An 18,876-nucleotide genomic window follows, 5' to 3' on the forward strand; every position below is an offset into this window, starting at 1 on the left:
TTTTCTCTTTTTTTTGTTTTTGTTTTTGAGATGGAGTCTCACTCTATTGCCCAGGCTGTAGTGCAGTGGCTCAATCTCGGCTCACTGCAACCTTCGCCTCCTGAGTTCAAGCGATTCTGCTGCCTCAGCCTCCTGAGTAGCTGGGATTACAGCCGTGTGCCACCACGCCTGGCTAATTTTTGTATTTTTAGTAGAGATGGGGTTTCACCATGTTGGTCAGGCTGGTCTCAAACTCCTGACCTCATGATCCACCTGCCTCAGTCTCCCAAAGTACTAGGATTACAGGTGTGAGCCACTTTTCTTTTTTTTTTTCTTTTTTTTTGATTTCGACAGAGGCTTGCTGTGTCACCCGGGCTTGAGTGCAGTGGTGTGATCATGGCTCACTGCAGCCTTGACTTCTCAGGCTCAAGCAATTCGCCTGCCTCAGCCTCCTGAGTGGCTGGGACTACTGGCATGTGCTACCATGCCCGGTTAATTGTTTTCCTTTTTCTTTTTCTTCCCCCAAGTTTTTGTAGAGAGGGGTCTCCCTCTGTTGCCTCAGTTGGTCTTGAATCCTCGGGCTCAAGCTATCCTCGTTCCTCAGCCTCCCAAATCACTGGGATTACAGACATGAGCCCCACGTGCCTAGTCCTTTTCTGAAGGGAGATCTGAGTGGTACATTCTGTGCTGTCCACCCCTTGTGCCCCAGGGCCTTTGTCCCATGCCTGGGCAGGAGCTGCTCCTCCGGGGTCTAGCCCCTTCAGGGGGAAGATAGAGCAGGAAGGTGGGCAGATGAACCCCCATTGCCGTGACCGAGCTGGGGCCCCACCTGGCATGCGTTCCCTCCCTCCTGCACCCTCCCGCCTCAGCTGTGGCCACTGCAGGTCCTGGAGGTTCATGCTCCTTCCCTGAGTCCCGGCCACCGGACCTCCTCGGGCTGAGGTGGCCGCGCTTGTCCATGCACAGAAACGATCGGGCCAGGGGGTGCCGTGATGCCCAAAAGGGCCCTGAGCACCCTTGGAATCCAGTGCCACGAGTGTCCCCCAGCCATGGCAGCATGCGCTGACAGACTTGCAGCCCCCCGGGGCTGTGGCCTCTTTCCTCCATTGTCAGCCCAGTGTGTCACCGGCTGGGCTATGGTCTGGTTTGGGGTCTGGTGGCCCGGAGAGGATTCAGGACAGCTCTCAGAGAGGAGGAGCCTGTTGTCTTGTTGGGGAGAGAATTCTACACTACAGGATTCTGGGGAACAGCGGGCTCTGGATGGGGAAGGGGGCATCCTGTAGCAGAGGTCAAATGCTACAAACTCCTCAGCGTTGAATGTGCAGACTCAACGGTCTGCACATTCAGTCTCTACCCCCAGCAGGGTGTCCCAGGGCTCCCGACCAGGGCTCCTGACAGCCTAAGCTGTGACTCCACTGGCTGCTGAGCCATCTCTGCGTTCAGCCACTGTGCTGTGAAATCTGGACTTGAACTGGAGCTCGTGCTGCACCCCTGCTGCCTGCCTGCCCTGAGGGCTTCTTGGAAGCCAACACGTGCCGGCTCTCACACTTAGTCTTCAGTTGTTTGTTAATTGCCCTCAGCTTGTCATTATCCATCTCTAAGTCAATGTGACTTAGTTAACAACCCTCCAATTCCATTATCCTCCCCCTTGCCACACATTTTTTTTTTTTTTTTTTGAGAGGGAGTCTCACTCTGTCGCCCAGGCTGGAGCGCAGTGGCTGGATCTTGGCTCACTGCAAGCTCCGCCTCCCGGGTTTACACCATTCTCCTGCCTCAGCCTCCCGAGTAGCTGGGACTACAGACGCTCGCCACCTCACCCGGCTATTTTTTTGTATTTTTTTACTAGAGACGGGGTTTCACCGGGTTAGCCAGGATGGTCTCGATCTCCTGACCTCGTGATCCGCCCGTCTCGGCCTCCCAAAGTGCTGGGATTACAGGCTTGAGCCACCGCGCCCGGCCGCCACACATTTTAAGAACCCATATCAGCTTGGGTTGTGGCGGCACAGGACTGGCCACGGTCTCTGCACCCTCTCATTCTCCCAGGTTATTGCAGGGAGAGCATGAACAGCTGGGCCGGCCAGGCTGGCTGTGCCTCTCGAACCAGGGAGAGTCCTGGTCACTGACCAGGTGGAGTGCGGTCCTGTCCACAAACCCATCTTGCTGCCTGCAGAAATAGCTGTCTCTGCCCCACCACCTTGCTCAACAGTGACTCGGATCACTGGAGAAGAACATGACCTGGCTTGAAATGGTCATCTGGAGGCTGCCAGCTTACTCCACCCCCGGCAGGAGGGTGTAGTCCTTCTTTGGATGGGGATCCAGGCGGCACCTTTCTGCCTCTGCCATGGGGAGGATGCTGGTATTCATCGTAATCCATGCCCTCGGCAATGTCCTCGTGTGCCATTTCGTGAGGAGTCATGCATACGCTTTGGGAAGCTGCCGTAGTCCTTGCGTTTGAAATCAGCGTCCACCCCATGCGCCGGCTGGACTGGACATGGGGCTCCCGCGGCATGGGTGTGCTGCCTGGCCATATCCTTTGTCACCACTGATTGGAAGAGATGGTCTCCTGGCCAGGGGAACCAGTCCCTAGGCTGGGCCAGCTAGTTCTGTCCTGGGAATCTGCATTTGGGGCACAAAGGAGGGTGCTGAGACTGATGATGGCAGGTCTTCATGGGGCTGGGAAAGGCACACGGGGCTGGGCTGGAGTCAGCGCCCCGAGCGGCGCCTCTTATGGGGCTGCAGAGGAGCCGGGAGCAGTGAAGAGAGGCAGGCGGTGGGGCCAACACGCCCAGGTGCAGCTCCAGGGGAGGTGGAGGGGGTCCTCCCCCCTCCCCTTTTTTGAGCCTGAGTCTCAGTCTGTTGCCCAGGCTGGAGTGCAGAGTGCAGTGGCGTGATCACAGCTCACTGCAACCTCAATTTCCCAGACTCAAGCAATGGTTCCACCTCAGCCTTCTGAGTAGCTGGGACTATACCAGCACACACCACCACACCCAGCTTTTTTTTTTTTTTTTTTTTTTTTTTTTTTTTGAGCGAGAGAGGTGGGGTCTCACTGTTTTCCTGGGCTCCAGTGATCCTCCCACCCTCACCTCCCCAAGTGCTGGGGTTACAGGCATGAGCTGCCTGGTCTCATTTCATTGAAAAAAAATTTTTTATGCATGCATAGTAGTTGCATATATTCATGGAGTACATAAGGTACTTTGATACAGGCATGTGGCATCTAAATAATCACATCAGGGTAAATGAGGTTTCCATCATCTCAGGCATTTATCATTTTTCTGTGTTACAAACATTCCAATTATACTATTTTAGTTATTTTTTATTTTTTTTGAGACGGAGTCTCACCCTGTCGCCGAGGCTGGAGTGCAGCGACACAATCTCGGCTCACTGCAACCTCCCCCTCCCGGGTTCAAGTGATTCTTCTGCCTCAGCCTCCCGAGTAGCCGGAACCACAGGCATGTGCTACCACGCCTGGCTAATTTTTGTAGTTTTTAGTAGAGACGGGATTTCACCATGTTGACCAGGCTTATCTTGAACTCCTGACCTTGTGATCCATCTGCCTCAGCCTCCCAAAGTGCCAGGATTATAGACGTGAGCCACCGCGCCTGGCTGGTTATTTTTTAATATATGATAAATTATTGTTGACTGTAGTCACTCTGTTGTGCTATCAAATATCAGATCTGGCCAGGCACGGTGGCTTACTCCTGTAATCCCAGCACTTTAGGAGGCCGAGGCATGCAGATCACTCGAGGCCAGGAGTTCAACACCAGCCTGGCCAACATGGTGAAAGCTGTCTCTACTAAAAATACAAAAATTAGCTGGGCGTGGTGGCCAGCGCCTGTAATCCCAACTAAAGAGGCTGAGGCAGGAGAAACATTTGAACCCAAGAGGTGTGGAGGTTGCAGCGAGCCAAGACTATACCATCACACTCCAGACTGGGCAACAGAGCAAGACTCCATCTCAAAAAAAAAAAAAAAAAAACTAGATCTTACTCATTCTATTTATATTTTTGTATCCATGAATCATCCCCACTCCCCAACAGCTCCCCCTCCCCCACCCCCACCCCAGTATTTCATTTCCGATGTCAGTTTCTGGAGCCCAATGTGTGTGCAGCTCTTGGCCTTTGGCAGCCTTCATGGCAAGTGAGGCACTCATGACAGATCTCCCCAATGGAGCTGGCATGAGGGGCTGTCTGTTCTGGGGCCAAATACCCTCCCGACACCTAAGCACCCACAGCAAGAAGGGCCAGCTTTCACTTCCGGTTTGCCATTCTTCCTTGTCCCAGCCCTAGGAATTCTACAGCAGCCCTGCCGCTGTTGTAAACTTCAGTCACCAAGAGATACGAAAACTGTCTGAAAGGCTGGGGGAAGGGCAGAATTCACTCCTCCCCCATGCCCAGGATGGACAAAATCACGGTGATTGGCTCAGATGTGGTCATGTGATCCCAGCCTGGCCAATGGGAAGATGGCCTGGGACTTTTGCTGCCCTGCAGGGATGGAGCTTCCCCCCTCCCCACCTCCACCTCCTTTGGGCTGCCTGGATGGCAGCTGCAAGCCTGGAGCTGCTGGGGGTAGGTTGGGGGGGATGTTGCTCCAAAGTGGACAGAGACAGACCTCCAGAGGCAATTTGGAGGCTAAATCCACCTGTGCCCTTGTTGCATTCTTCAGACATGAGCCAATAAGGGCCTCTTTTTCTTTGAGATAAGTCTTGCTCTGTCATCCAGGCTGGAGTGTAGTGGTACAATCACAGCTGACTGCAGCCTCGAGCTCCTGGGCTCAAGGGATCCTCGTACCTCAGTCTCATGAGTAGCTAGGACCACAGACATGTGCACCATGCCAGCCATCATGCCTGGCTAGATGGGATCTCACTATGTTGCCAACCCCTGGCCTCAAGTGATCCTCCTGTCTCAGTCTTCTGAAGTGCTGGGATTATAGATATGAACAACCACACCCAACTATCTTGTTGTTGTTGTTGTTGAGACAGAGTATTGCTCTGTCACCAGGCTGTAATTCAGTGGCACGATCATAGTTCACTGCAACCTTGATCTCCTGGCCTCAAGCAATCCTCCTGCCTCAGCCTCCTGAGTAGCTGGGACTACAGGTGCATGCCATGGCACCTGGATTTTTTTTTTTTTTTTTTCGTAGAGATAGGGTCTTGCTGTATTTCCCAGATTAGTCTTGAACTCCTGGGCTCAAGTGATCCTCCATCCTCAGTATTACATGCACAAACCACTGCACTGGACCTAATGTCATCTGTTGAAGAACAAACGTTTTTTAATTTGATGATCTCCAACTTACCTATTTTTTCTTTTGTTGCTTGTGTTTGATGTCATATCTAAAAACCCATTGCCTAATCCAAGGTCTATGCCTATTTTCTTCTAAGAGTTTTACAGTTTTTGCCCTTACATTTAGGTCTTTGATTAATATATTAGACCATTCCTACGTTGCTTTACAGGAATACCTGAGACCGTAATTTATAAGAAAATAAGTTTAATGGGCTCACAGTTCTGTAGGTTTTACAGAAAGCATAGTAGCATCTGCTTCTGGGGACACCTTAGGAAGCTTCCAATCATGGCGGAAGGAGAAAGGGGAGTAAACACATCACATGGAGAGAATAGGAGCAGAGGGAAGGAGGGAGGGGGGAGGACGTGTCACACACTTTTAAATGACCAGCTCTCACAAGAACTCACTGTCACACGGGTGGATCACAAGGTCAGGAGATCGAGACCATCCTGGCTAACCCGGTGAAACCCCGTCTCTACTAAAAAATACAAAAAACTAGCCGGGCGAGGTGGCGGGCGCCTGTAGTCCCAGCTACTCGGGAGGCTGAGGCAGGAGAATGGCGTGAACCTGGGAGGCGGAGCTTGCAGTGAGCTGAGATCCGGCCACTGCACTCCAGCCTGGGTGACAGAGCGAGACCCCGTCTCAAAAAAAAAAAAAAAAAAAAAAAAAAGAAAAGAACTCACTGTCACAAACACAGTACCAAGCCATGAGGGACCAATTAGGAGGTGTTTGGGACCCATGACCCAAACACTTGCCACCAGGCCTCCCTCCAACACTGGACATTACAATTCAACATGAGATTTGAGCAGGGACAAATATCCAGACTGTATCATTTGGCCCCGACCGCTCCCAAATCTCATGTCCTTCTCACATTGCGAAACACAAACATGCTTTCCCTTATACTTCCTCAAAGTGTTAATTCACTACAGCTTTTTTTTTTTTTTTTTTTTTTTTTTTTTTTTTTTTTTACTGAGATGGAGTCTCATATCTTCACCCAGGCTGGAGTGCAGTGGCGTGATCTCAGCTCACTGTAGGCTCCGCCTCCTGGGTTCACGCCATTCTCCTGCCTCAGCCTCCCAAGCGGCTGGGACTACAGGCGCCTGGCTAATTTTTTGTGTTTTTAGTAGAAACGGGATTTCACCATGTTAGCCAGGATGGTCTAGATCTCCTGACCTCGTGATCCACCTGCCTCGGCTTCCCAAAGTGCTGGGATTACAGGCATGAGCCACCGTGCCCGGCCTCAGCCAGTCACTTCTTGAATGCTTTGCTGCTTAGAAACTTCTTCCAGCAGATACTCTAAATCATCACTATGGAGTTCAAACTACCATGGATCCCTGGGGCATGAACAGAATACAGCCAAGTTTTTTGCTAAGGCGTAACAATGGTGACCTTTGCTCCAGTTCTCAATAAGTTCCTCATTTCCTTCTCTGACCTTGGCAGCCTGGACTTCATTGTTCTTATCATTATCAACATTTTGGTCACAACCATTTAACCTGTTTCTAAGAGGTTTCAAAGCTTCCTTCATCTTCCTGTCTTCTTCTGAGCCCTCCAAACTCTACCAACCTCTGTCTGTTACCCAGTTCCAAAGTTACTTCCACATTTTCGGGTATCTTTATAACAATGTCCCACTCCTTGGCAACAATTTTCTGTATTAGGCTGTTCTTGCATTACTATAAAGAAATACCTGAGACTGGCTGGGCACTGTGGCTCACGCCTGTAATCCCAGCACTTTGGGAGGCCAAGGCAGGTGGATCACGAGGTCAGGAGATTGAGACCATCCTGGCTAACATGGTGAAACCCTGTCTCTACTAAAAATACAAAAAATTAGCCAGGCGTGGTGGCAGGTGCCTGTAGTCCCAGCTACTTGGGAGGCTGAGGCAGGAGAATGGCGTGAACCCAGGAGGTGGAGCTTGCAGTGAGCTGAGATTGCACCACTACACTCCCCGCTGGGCGATAGAGCGAGACTCCGTATCAAAAAAAAAAAAAAAAAGAAAATACCTGAGACTGTGTAATTTTTTTTTTTTTTTTTTGAGACAGAGTCTTGCCCTGTCACCCAGGCTGGAGTGCAGTGGCATACCAGACTGGAGCACCAAGCCATAAGAGATCCACCTCCATGACCCAAACACCTCCCATGAGGCCCCACCTCCAACGCTGGGGTTTACAATACAACATGAGATTTGGACAGGGACAAATATACAAGCTATATCAATCAGTTTTGTGTTAATTTTTGGATATAGCGTGAGGTAGTATCCAACTTCATTCTTATGCATGTTGATACTCAGTTTTCTGGGCACCATTTGTTGAAAAGACTGTTTCAACAAATTTCCCATTGAATGTGCCTGGTACCCCTGTCAAAAACCAATTGCCCATAAATGTGAGAGTTTCTTTCTGGTCTCTCTGTTCTATTCCATTGATGTATATGTCTATCCTTATTCTAGCACCACACTGTCCTGATTACTGTAGCTTTGTAGTGAGTTCTGATATTGGAAAGTATGAGTTCTCTAATTTTGTTCTTTTTCAAGATTGCTTTGTTTATTCTGGATTACTTGCCTTTCCGTATGAATTTAAGGACAGTTTATCAATTTCTGCAAAGAAGGTAATTGGGAATTTGATAGGGATTGTGTTGAATCTACCATACCAGTGGCGTCAGGGAAATGCAAATAAAAACCAGTTTGGGCAGTAATGTCATCTTAAAAATACTCAGGCTTCTAATCCATGAACATAGGATGTTTTTCCATTTCTTTAGGTCTTTAAAAAATTTTTTCAACAGTGCATTGTAGTCTTCAGAATATGTGTTTTGCACTTATTTTGTTAAGTTGACTCCTAAGTATTATGGAATTTTTCTCTTCATCTCACTTTTAGTTTGCTGATTGCTGCTGTATAGAAACACAATTGATTTTCATATATTGATCTTATAACCTGCAGCCCTGTTGTGCTCATTTGTTAGCTCTAATAGTTACTATTTATTTATTTTGGGACAGGGTCTGGCTCTGTTACCCAGGATGGAGTGCAGTAGTGTGATCACAGTTCACTGCAACCTTGAGCTCCTAGGTTCAGGTGATTCTCCTGTCTCAGCCTCCCAAGTAGCTGGGACTACAGGCATGTGCTACCATGCCTGGCTAATTTTTTATTTTTTTTTGTAGAGCTGGTGTCTTGCTATGTTGCCCAGGATAGTTTTGAACTCCTAGGCTCAAGCAATCCTCACACCTCAGCCTCCCAAAGTGCTAGTTCTAATATTTTTTCAGTGGCTTCCTTAGGATTTTCTATGTACAAGGTTATGTCATCTGCAAATAGAGATGACTTTACTTCTTCCTTTTCTTTTCTTTCTTTTTGAAATGGAGTTTCACTCTTTTTTTTTTTTTTTTTTTGAGACAGAGTCTCGCTTAGTCGCCCAGGCTGGAGTGCAATGGCGCGATCTCGGCTCACTGCAAGCTCCGCCTCCCGGGTTCACGCCATTCTCCTGCCTCAGCCTCCCGAGTAGCTGGGACTACAGGCGCCCGCCGCCTCGTAGTAGAAGTGGGGTTTCACCGGGTTAGCCAGGATGGTCTCGATCTCCTGACCTCGTGATCCGCCCGCCTCAGCCTCCCAAAGTGCTGGGATTACAGGCGTGAGCCACCGCGCCCGGCCGAGTTTCACTCTTGGTGTCTTGTTGCCCAGGCTGGAGTGCAATGGCGTGATCTTGGCTCACTGCAACCTCCGCCTCCCGGGTTCAAGTGATTCTCCTGCCTCAGCCTCCTGAGTAGCTGGGATTACAGGCATGCACCACCATGCCCGGCTAATTTTGTATTTTTAGTAGAGATGAAGTTTCTCCATGTTGGTCAGGCTTATCTCGAACTCCTGACCTCAGGTGATCTGCCCGCCTCGGTCTCCCAAAGTGCTGGGATCACAGGCATGAGCACTGTGCCCAGCCTACTTCTTCCTTTTCAATATAGATGCCTTTATTGTGTCTTCTTGCTTAATTGCCAAGTCCCTCTCTTTTTATAGATGGGGCTCAGAGAAGAAAAGTGACTTGCTGGGTTGCTCAGTTGGGGACTGGCAGTTGGGACTGATGTGCCATTGAGTAGAGGCAACTGCTGCCTCCCTGGCCATTCCTTCCCCACCTAGGTTATTGCCTCTTGCTCCTGGGCCTCTCACTGGGGTTCTGGAACTCAGCACACCAGCACATGTAAGGCCTTGTGTGGCTATGGGGATGGGGAGGGCCCAGCATGCTCCAGCGTTTCCAGAAAAGCCTGTAAGGATCCTGTCTCCCCATAGCAGGACTCCCTGGAGTCTTCCTGACCTTGATGGCCTCCTGTGGCGAGAGGCTGGCTCTTATGAGCACATGCCAACCTAGGTCTTCATCAGCTTTACAGGCACGAGCCACCGCACCTCACCAAGACTGCATCATTTATAAGGAAAGAAGTTTAATTGACTCATGGTTCTGCAGGCTTTACAGGAAGCATAGTGGCATCTGCTTCTTGGGAGGCCTCAGGAAGTTTCCAGTCACAGTGACAAAAGAAGTGGGAGGAGACACATCACATGGTGAGAACGGGAGCAAGGCTGGTATGCCACATACTTTTAAATGACCAGATTTCAGGCCGGGCGCGGTGGCTCAAGCCTGTAATCCCAGCACTTTGGGAGGCCGAGACGGTCGGATCACGAGGTCAGGAGATCGAGACCATCCTGGCTGACACGGTGAAACCCCGTCTCTACTAAAAAATACGAAAACTTAGCCGGGCGAGGTGGCGGGCGCCTGTAGTCCCAGCTACTCGGGAGGCTGAGGCAGGAGAATGGCGTAAACCCGGGAGGCGGAGCTTGCAGTGAGCTGAGATCCGGCCACTGCACTCCAGCCTGGGCGACAGAGCGAGACTCCGTCTCAAAAAAAAAAAAGAAAAATGACCAGATTTCATCAGGTGGCAAAACCAGATGCCTCCCCAGATGCCATTCCACAAGATGGAGCTCCCTGGAGTGCTGGTTACTTCTGTGCCCGAGTCCGTGGGCTGTCTCTCCTGGAAGCCAAATCAGGGTAAGAAGTTGACTTGACCCTGATCCCAGGCAGGTAGGGACCGGCAGGTGCATGGGGCAGCCTGATGCACTCTCCCCTCAAGGCATCAAATGGCAGTAGAGTCCAGCCAGGCACCCCCCTGCCTTCCCAGGAGTCCCTTTTCTGGGGCTCTGTAGATACCCCTCACTCTGGGAGGTACATGATGAGGGAAACCAGGCTGGGGTTGCCCTCATGGAGCATCCAGTTGACAGAGGGAAGGAGAAGTAAACGAGATACTCACCTGGCTGACTAATGATGGGCAGCCAAGCAAGCACATAGAAGACAAGGAGAGGGTGCATGAGGCCTGATCTTACACGGACCCCAAGGAAGTGACAGCTGAGCCCCAAATTGAAGAATGCATGGAGGTTAATGAGGCAAAGACAGGAAACTGCATGGCAAAGGTCCTGTGGCACAAGGAAAGATGGCACCTCTGGGGAGCTAGAAGGAGACCAGAGTGGCTGGAGGGGCAGGGGTGCAGGTGGCGTAGGGTGAGATAAGGCTGGGAGGGTTAAAGTGGGGGCACGGGTATGCGTGGGCCAAGGAGAGACTGGGCAAGAGGCAATGGGGAGCTTCAAAGGGTTTGAGTGAGGCCCCTTATGTCTGAAGACCAGGCAGGGACATCTCTGCAGAATGCGTCCCAGAGCAGGCCCCGTCCCCAAGAAGAGCTCAAGCAGAACACTTGGTCTTTTTTCCTTTTTTCTTTTTTTTTTCCTGAGACAGGATCTCATTCTGTAGCCCAGGCTGGAGTGTAGGGGTGTGGTCACGGCTCATTGCAGCATCGACCTCCTGGGCTCAAGCAATCCTCCTGCCTCAGTCGTCTGAGTAGCTGAGACTGCAGACATGTGCAACCATGCCCAACTGATTTATTTATTTATTTGAGATGGAGGTTCACGTTTGTCGCCCAGGCTGGAGTGCAATGGCGCGACCTCCACCTCCCGGGTTCAAGTCATTCTCCTGCCTCAACCTGTCACGTAGCTGGAATTACAGGTGCCCACCACCATGCCCGGCTGACATTTTTATTTTTGTAGAGACGGGGTCTCACTATGTTGCCCAGGCTGGTCTTGAACTCCTCGGCCTCCCAAAGTGCTGAGATTACAGGCGTGAGCCACCACGCCTGGCCTCGTTATCTTAATTAGAACATTGCCAAGTCCACAGAGGCTCAAACATGGTTGATTTATCACTCTGGTAGTGAGTCTGTGGTTCAAAGGCAGCATTAGCCTATTGAATTATTTATAAGCTAAATGTGTAAACATGAAGAATTTAAATAACAATGTAAGGTTATTTGTAATTATGTCCAGAAATAAAGGTTACAGGCAAGAACTTCTAGAGAACAAAGAGAAAGAGAAAAGTAATGTGAGAAAGATATTTGGATAAAGGTTTTTTGGGGTGTAAAAGACAACAACCCAGTCCTAAGAAAATAGGGTTGAACTCATGTTCAGCTACACACGCATCTATCCATGCATCCAGTCACGCATCTACTCATTTGTCCATGAATTCGCTTATCCTTCTATTCATGCACGTATCCATCTATCCACCTACCCACCTATCTGTTCATTCACCCATCCATCTGCCCATCTATCCATCCATCCATCCATGCATCCATCCATCCATCCATTTCTATTATTCATTCATATATTTATGCTTTGTGTTGGGTCTGGAAACACAATGAAGAGCTGAACACAGCAGGACTCTCCCTCGCGGAGCCGGCAGAGATCAACTGCGGCCGGTGGCAGAGACCAACGTACACCCAAGCGTGCGCTTAAGACGGGGTAAGGCTTCTTGATGGGCAGGTGCAGGCTGCAGGGAGGTGGGAGGAGCAGGATGGGGGTGCTGCTCCCTCTAGGAAGACGAGAAGACCTTCCAAGGAAGGAGCGGATGTGATGGGGCTTCTCTCTGCTCCCAGCAGACGCAGACCCTCCCCACACTGGCCTGTCCACTCCTCCTCCTCCTCCATCTGGGGCCTTTGCTCAGCCCACCTCCCCTCTACCTGGCTGATTTCTGCCCATACTCCTACCTCTTCCAGGAGGCACTCCCTGATTGGTATCCGCAGTGACCCGAGTTTCTCAGAAATGCTAAGAACATTCACTGTTTGGATGAAGAAAGCAATATTTTTTTTTCCTTCATATGCACTGGATGACTTCACTGTGTTTACTGTCTTTGGTTTTGTTCTGAAGTGGTTGTAAAAGTCGGGCCTGAGATCATTCCTTGGTTACTGTTTGTGCGCCTGGCTGAGTCCAAGTCCTTACAGGCAGCCCCTCCCGCCTCCCATGAATCCCCTACTCCCGCCTCCCCCAACACCTAACTCTTCCTCCTTTCCCAAGGGTCCCCTCCCACCTCCCCCTCCTTTCCCCTACCCCCCTGCCTCCCTCCTCCCCTTCCCATTCCCCCCATCTCTTGTCTCCTTCCTTCCAGACGGCTCCTCCCCTGGCCCCCCGGGCTCCCTTCCCTTCTGCTGAGTCCTCTCCTGGGAACTTCAGCTTTCCTCTCTCTTCAGAGCCATCCCTAGTAGCCTCCAGGTATCCTGCAATTTTGCTCACTCTAAATGCCCCTCCTGTAACCCCCTATCCCCGGCAAGCTCAGCTCCCCTTTTCTGCGAACTCCACAGAGGAACCGCCCCCGTGATCACTGCCGTTCTGCCACAAGCTGATGCTGTTGTGGTCAAGGTCACCCATGACCTCCTAGAGATTAAGTCCCTTAAGCTGTCCTCTGGGGTGGGGAGGGGCAGCTCGGCCGCAGTCCCCCCTCCTACTGCTGCCGGGCTCCCCAACATCCCCTGGTTTCCTCTCTCTGCTGGCCCCACTTCTGGTCTCCCTCGGGTTCCTCCTGGAGCTCAGCACCCAGTCCTGGCCTGGCCATGTGCATCCTCACTGTGTGGGGGCTTCTCCCTGAGCTGCAGCCCCCACGGCTCCCGGACCGCCAGTTCCCATCCACCTGGGGCTGTGCGCAAAGGACTGCTGTTCTGATGCCAGGAATGCAGATCTGTCTCCACCCGCCCCAGTGGCATTGGTCCCCACCACCAGTGCTCAGGCAAAGGCCCTGGAGCTCTCCACGACCCCCTGTCTTTCTCTCACAGCCGAGGCCAGGAAATCTCAATGCCCTGACTTTCTACACCTATGCAGAATCCAATGACACCTAACCTGCAGCCACCCGGCCCCTGCCGCGGTCACCTTGCTTGTGTTACAGGAGGAGCCTCCGCCTGGCCCTCCTCTGCCCTGGCCCCTCACCTGGTGCACACAAGGCCGGGGGGGATCCCTTCTGGAGCATGGAGAGGCCTGGGGATCTGCCCAACCACCCACCTCCCTGCTCCTCACCCTTGAGGTGCCACTCGGGTCCCCCTGCTGTCCCCTGAGGCCACTCCTGCCTTGGTGCCCTCTCATCTACTGCCCCTGCCTGGAGACTTCCTCCAGATCCCATGTGGCGGGGCCTCAGCCTTCTCTGCTCTGACTTCATCTTGGAGAGGCCACCCAGCACAAATGGCCAGCAGCTCCTCCCTGCCACCCTGAGTCCACCCTGCACTCAACCCATCTTTATCTCATGTTCTTTCTGGCTCCCCGGCTGGCGTGCCCACCCCATGAGGGTGGCATGTGTCCCCAGCCCCCACAGCAGTCACGGAGGGACACCAGCCCAGGCCTGAGGAGTGAAGGGCTCCGAGGCTGCCCCTGTACAGTGGAGGGGAGAAGGGGCCTAGAGCTGCCCACAGTCACCCTAGCTCCCTAGGCCCAGGGGTCATAGACATACTAGTAGGGATGGCGGTTATGCTGGGGAGCAGGCAGATTTGAGGGGCACAGGCCCTGTCCTAGGGGGTGGGGCAGTTGTCACCCCAGGCCATTTTTTAAAACTTAAAAGTAAATTTTAATTTTACGGATAAATACATTGACACTCAGGAAAATGAAGTGGCTTGTCAAGAAGCCCTGGCTCTGAACAGACAGACAGTGCTGCTTTGTGGGGACTCGGCTCCAGAGCTGTTTTTTCTTTTCTTGAGACAGAGTCTCCTCTGTCGCCCAGGCTGAGTGTAGTGGTGCGATCTCAGCTCACTGCAACCACCGCCTCCTGGGTTCAAGTGATTCTCCTGACTCAGCCTCCCGAGTAGTTGGGATTACAGGCATGCACCACCATGCCCAGCTAATTTTTCGTATTGTTAATGGAAACAGGGTTTTACTGTGTTGGCCAGGCTGATCTCGAACTCCTGACCTCAGGTGATCCACCTGCCTTGGCTTCCCAAAGTGCTGGGATTATAGGTGTGAGCCACCGCCACCGCTTCTGGCGTTCCTGTGTTTTTTTTTTTTTTTTTTTGAGACGGAGTCTTGCTCTGTCGCCCAGGCTGGAGTGCAGTGGCCGGATCTCAGCTCACAGCAAGCTCCGCCTCCCGGGTTTACGCCATTCTCCTGCCTCAGCCTCCCGAGTAGCTGGGACTACAGGTGCCCACCACCTCGCCCGGCTAGTTTTTTGTATTTTTCAGTAGAGACGGGGTTTCACCATGTTAGCCAGGATGGTCTCGATCTCCTGACCTCGTGATCCACCCGTCTCGGCCTCCCAAAGTGCTGGGATTACAGGCTTGAGCCACCGCGCCCGGCCGACTTTCCTGTTTTTTAAGCTGAAAAAAAAATGTGCCTGGTTTATTGAGGCAGGACATTCATTTTGCAAACTGTTTCGGAACCCCACACCGCATTTTATAAAATACGAACATTACAATGCAGATTCATATGAATTTGGGAAAGGTTTTAATGTATGAGATTACATTCATCAGCCTCTTCATGACTTCTAGCCTCGTACAGCACATTACTCACTTTGGCTTCTCATGCAAAGAGCAAATGATGTGTTTCAATTATCCTTCATTTTGGGAAACCCAAGGGAAAAGATTTGGGAGCACAAGCACCTTTTGTTGTAGAGCAGGAGGTCTCAATTTCGGGGGCTGTGAGAATCATCTGAACAATCTTTGCAGAATATGCAGGCAGCTGGGTCCCACTGACACCTGCTGGCAGAGCTCCTGAGAGAGGCTGGGCACACCTGTGTGTACACCTGTGCAGGTGCAGGCACATATGCAAGTCTGTGCATGTGAGCATCTGCTTTACTGTTTAATATTAAATGTTTTCAGGCCGGGCGCGGTGGCTCACACCTGTAATCCCAGCACTTTGGGAGGCTGAGGCGGGCAGATCACGAGGTCAGGAGATTGAGACCATCCTGGCTAACATGGTGAGACCCCGTCTCTACTAAAAATACAAAAAATTAGCCAAGCACGGTAGCAGGCGCCTGTAGTCCCAGCTATTCGGGAGGCTGAGGCAGGAAAATGGCGTGAACCCAGGAGGAAGAGGTCGCAGTGAGCCTAGATCATGCCACTGCATTCCAGCCTGGGCGACAGAGCAAGACTCCATCTCAAAATAAATAAATAAATAATAAATAAATGTTTTTAATATTACAAGAGTGCAGGCTGGGCGCGGTGGCTCACACCTGTAATTCCAGAACTTTGGGAGGCTGAGGTGGGTGGATCACTTGAGGTCAGGAGTTCAAGACCAGCCTGGGCAACATGGTGAAACCCCGTCTCTACTAAAAATACAAAAATTAACCCGGCATAGTGGCAGCCACCTGTAATCCCAGTTACTCAGGAGGTTGAAACAGGAGGATCACTTGAACCCGGGAGGTGGAGGTTGCAGTGAGCAGAGATCGTGCCATTGTACTCCAGCCCAGGTGACAAGAGCGAAACTCCGTCTCAAAAAAAAAAAAAAAAAATTAAAACAGTACATATATCAGGGTGTGTATAAAAGAATGTATATATCACACATGCAACTAAAAAAAAATAAGAAGAAAGTGCACACCCCTGGACCCAACACACCACCCAAGAGGTAGAATAGAAGCAACACTCTGAGCCTCAGGAAGCTTTCTCGATGGCTTCCCCTAGTGAGAGACGTCATTTAACTCACCTGCCGTGGTCTCTCATATGGCAGCTCTATGGGCTGCCATAACAGAGTGCCATAGACTGCGTGGCTTGTAAACAACAGGAATTTACTTCTTACAGTTTTGGAGGCTGGAAGTTTGAGATCTCGGTGCCAGCATGCTTGGGTTCTTGTGGGCGCCCTCTTCCAGCTTGTGCCCTTCTCAGTGTCTCAGTGCACTCTCACATGGTGGAGAGCCGAGAGGCTTGCTCCCTGGAGACTCTCAAAGGGCGCTAGTCCCTGTTGGCGTCAGCTGATAATGATCACCTCTCAAAGGCCCCACCTCCAGATACCATCACACTGGAGATCAGACTTCAACATAGGAATTGTGGGGACACACAAACATTCCATCCCAACCTCCCCAAATTTATCTGTTCTTCCCATGCAAAATACATTCATTCCATCCCAACAGCTTTGCATGCCTTAGGCTTGCTGCAGGTTCTACTCTAAGGTGTGAGGTCCAAGTCTCATCTAAATATCGTCTAAATCAGATACAGGTGAGACTCAGGGAACAATTCATACAAGGCAAAACTCCCCTCCAGCCGCAAGGCCTTTTAACCAAACAAGTTATGTGCTTCCAAAATACAATGATGGGGGCTGGGCCTGGTGGCTCACGCCTGTAATCCCAGCACTTTGGGAAGCCAAGGTGGGCAGATCACTTGAGGTCAGGAGTTTGAGACCAGCCTGGGCAACATGGTGGAACCCCGTCTCTACTAAAAATACAAAAATTAGCTGGGCATACTGGTGGGTGCCTATAATCCCAGCTACTAGGGAGGCTGAGGCGGGATAGTTGCTTGAACCCGGGAGGTAGAAGTTGCAGTGAGCCAAGATCATGCCACTGCACTTCAGCCTGGGCGACAGAGCAGGACTCTATCTCAAAAGCAAACAAACAAACAAACAAAAATGGTGGGACAGGCAGAAGATAGACATTCCCATCCCAAAAGGGAGAAATAGGGAAGAAGGAAGCGATGGATCCAAGCAAGTTGAAACCCAGACTTGGAAAACTCCAAAGAAAACTCCAAGGAAAACTCCAAGCCAAAATAGTCCTCGTTGGCTCTGTGCTCCTTCTGCCAGGTGCACTGAGGTGGCAACGCCACCCATGCAGCTCTGCCAGGCAGAGGTTCCATCCCCAGGGCTCTGCTGGTCAGGGGCAGGCCCCCATGGCTTTGGGCAAAGGTCCTCTGGTTTGCTGAAAGTGAGGTGATGGTCCCCTTTTGAAATCAGGGAGGCAACACTGATGAGCTCAGATTCACCTTTGGGATCTTTCTTCCACTGTCTTGAAGAATGGAGCACGTTTGCATAGAGCAGCTCTATGGTCCCGACCCGTAAAATCCAAGAAGTCCAATTCCTTCATTCCTTCATTCCTTCCCATCTCCTTTCCCTGCAGTTTAAGCTGCAGTGTTCCCACTGGGTGGCTGATAGAGTCCGAGGTTCACACGCACACAAATCTCCTTTTCCACTGGTTGATGACCACACCCTTAGTCTTTTTGTCAAATATTCTTTCTCATTCGTTGCAATACTGATGGATAGGCTGACCATTTTCCACATCTGTCTTTTTTTTTTTTTGAGACAGAGTCTCGCTCTGCCGCCCAGGCTGAAGTGCAGTGGCGCGATCTCAGCTCGCTGCAAGCTCCGCCTCCCGGGTTCACACCCTTCTCTGGCCTCAGCCTCCTGAGTAGCTAGGACTACAGGCGCCCGCCACCACGCCCGGCTAATTTTTGGTATTTTTAGTAGAGACGGGGTTTCACCGTGTTAGCCAGGATGGTCTCGATCTCCTGACCTCGTGATCCACCCGCCTCAGCCTCCCAAAGTGCTGGGATTACAGGTGTGAGCCACCACGCCCGGCCCATTTTCCACATCTTTAAGTTCTAGTTCCTTTTTGCTTAGTAATTCCCTCATCAGTCATTTCTCTCTTCATACATTTTGCTGTAACAGTCAGGAGGAACCCAGCCAGTCCTTTCACACTGCTTAGCAATCCTCTCAACTCAAACCGAATTTCATCACTGACAAGTTCTCTACCTTTCCCATACCACTAGAACATGAGCACGATTCAGCCACATTCTCTGCCTCTTTATAATCAGGATCATCTTTTCTCCATCATCCAATAACATGTTCCTCATTTCCGTCTGAGACCTCATGAGAATGACCCGACTGTCCACATTTCTCCCAACAATCTGGTCATTGATTGCATATTCGCTAAGTAGACAGAGGCTTTCTCTCTGGCCTCCTCTTTCTTTTCTGAGCCCTCACCAGAATCACCATTAAAATCCCTTCATGACAATCTCGGTTTCTTCAAGCATGCACTTCACAACTCTTCCAGCCTCTACCCCGTTACCCAGTTCCAATGCTGCTTCTGCGTTTTTAGGTATTTGTTACAGTGGCACCCCACTTCTTGGTACCACCTTCTGTGTTAATCAGGGTTTTCCAGCGAAATGGGGCCAATAGGAGGTATATACATATACAATCATGTGTCACTTAATGATGGGGCTATGTCCTGAGAAATGTGTCGTTAGGCAACTTTGTCCTTGTGCAAACATCATGGAGTGTGCTTACACAAACCTACACGGTAGAACCTACTACCTGCATAGGCCGTACGGTAGAGCCTATTGCTCCTAGCCTATCAACCTGCACAGCCAGCCTGCTGCTGCACTGAGCACTCTAAGCACGT

This window comes from Macaca nemestrina, chromosome 15 (genome assembly GCF_043159975.1).
Source record: "Macaca nemestrina isolate mMacNem1 chromosome 15, mMacNem.hap1, whole genome shotgun sequence".
NCBI classification, from domain to species: Eukaryota; Metazoa; Chordata; class Mammalia; order Primates; family Cercopithecidae; genus Macaca; species Macaca nemestrina.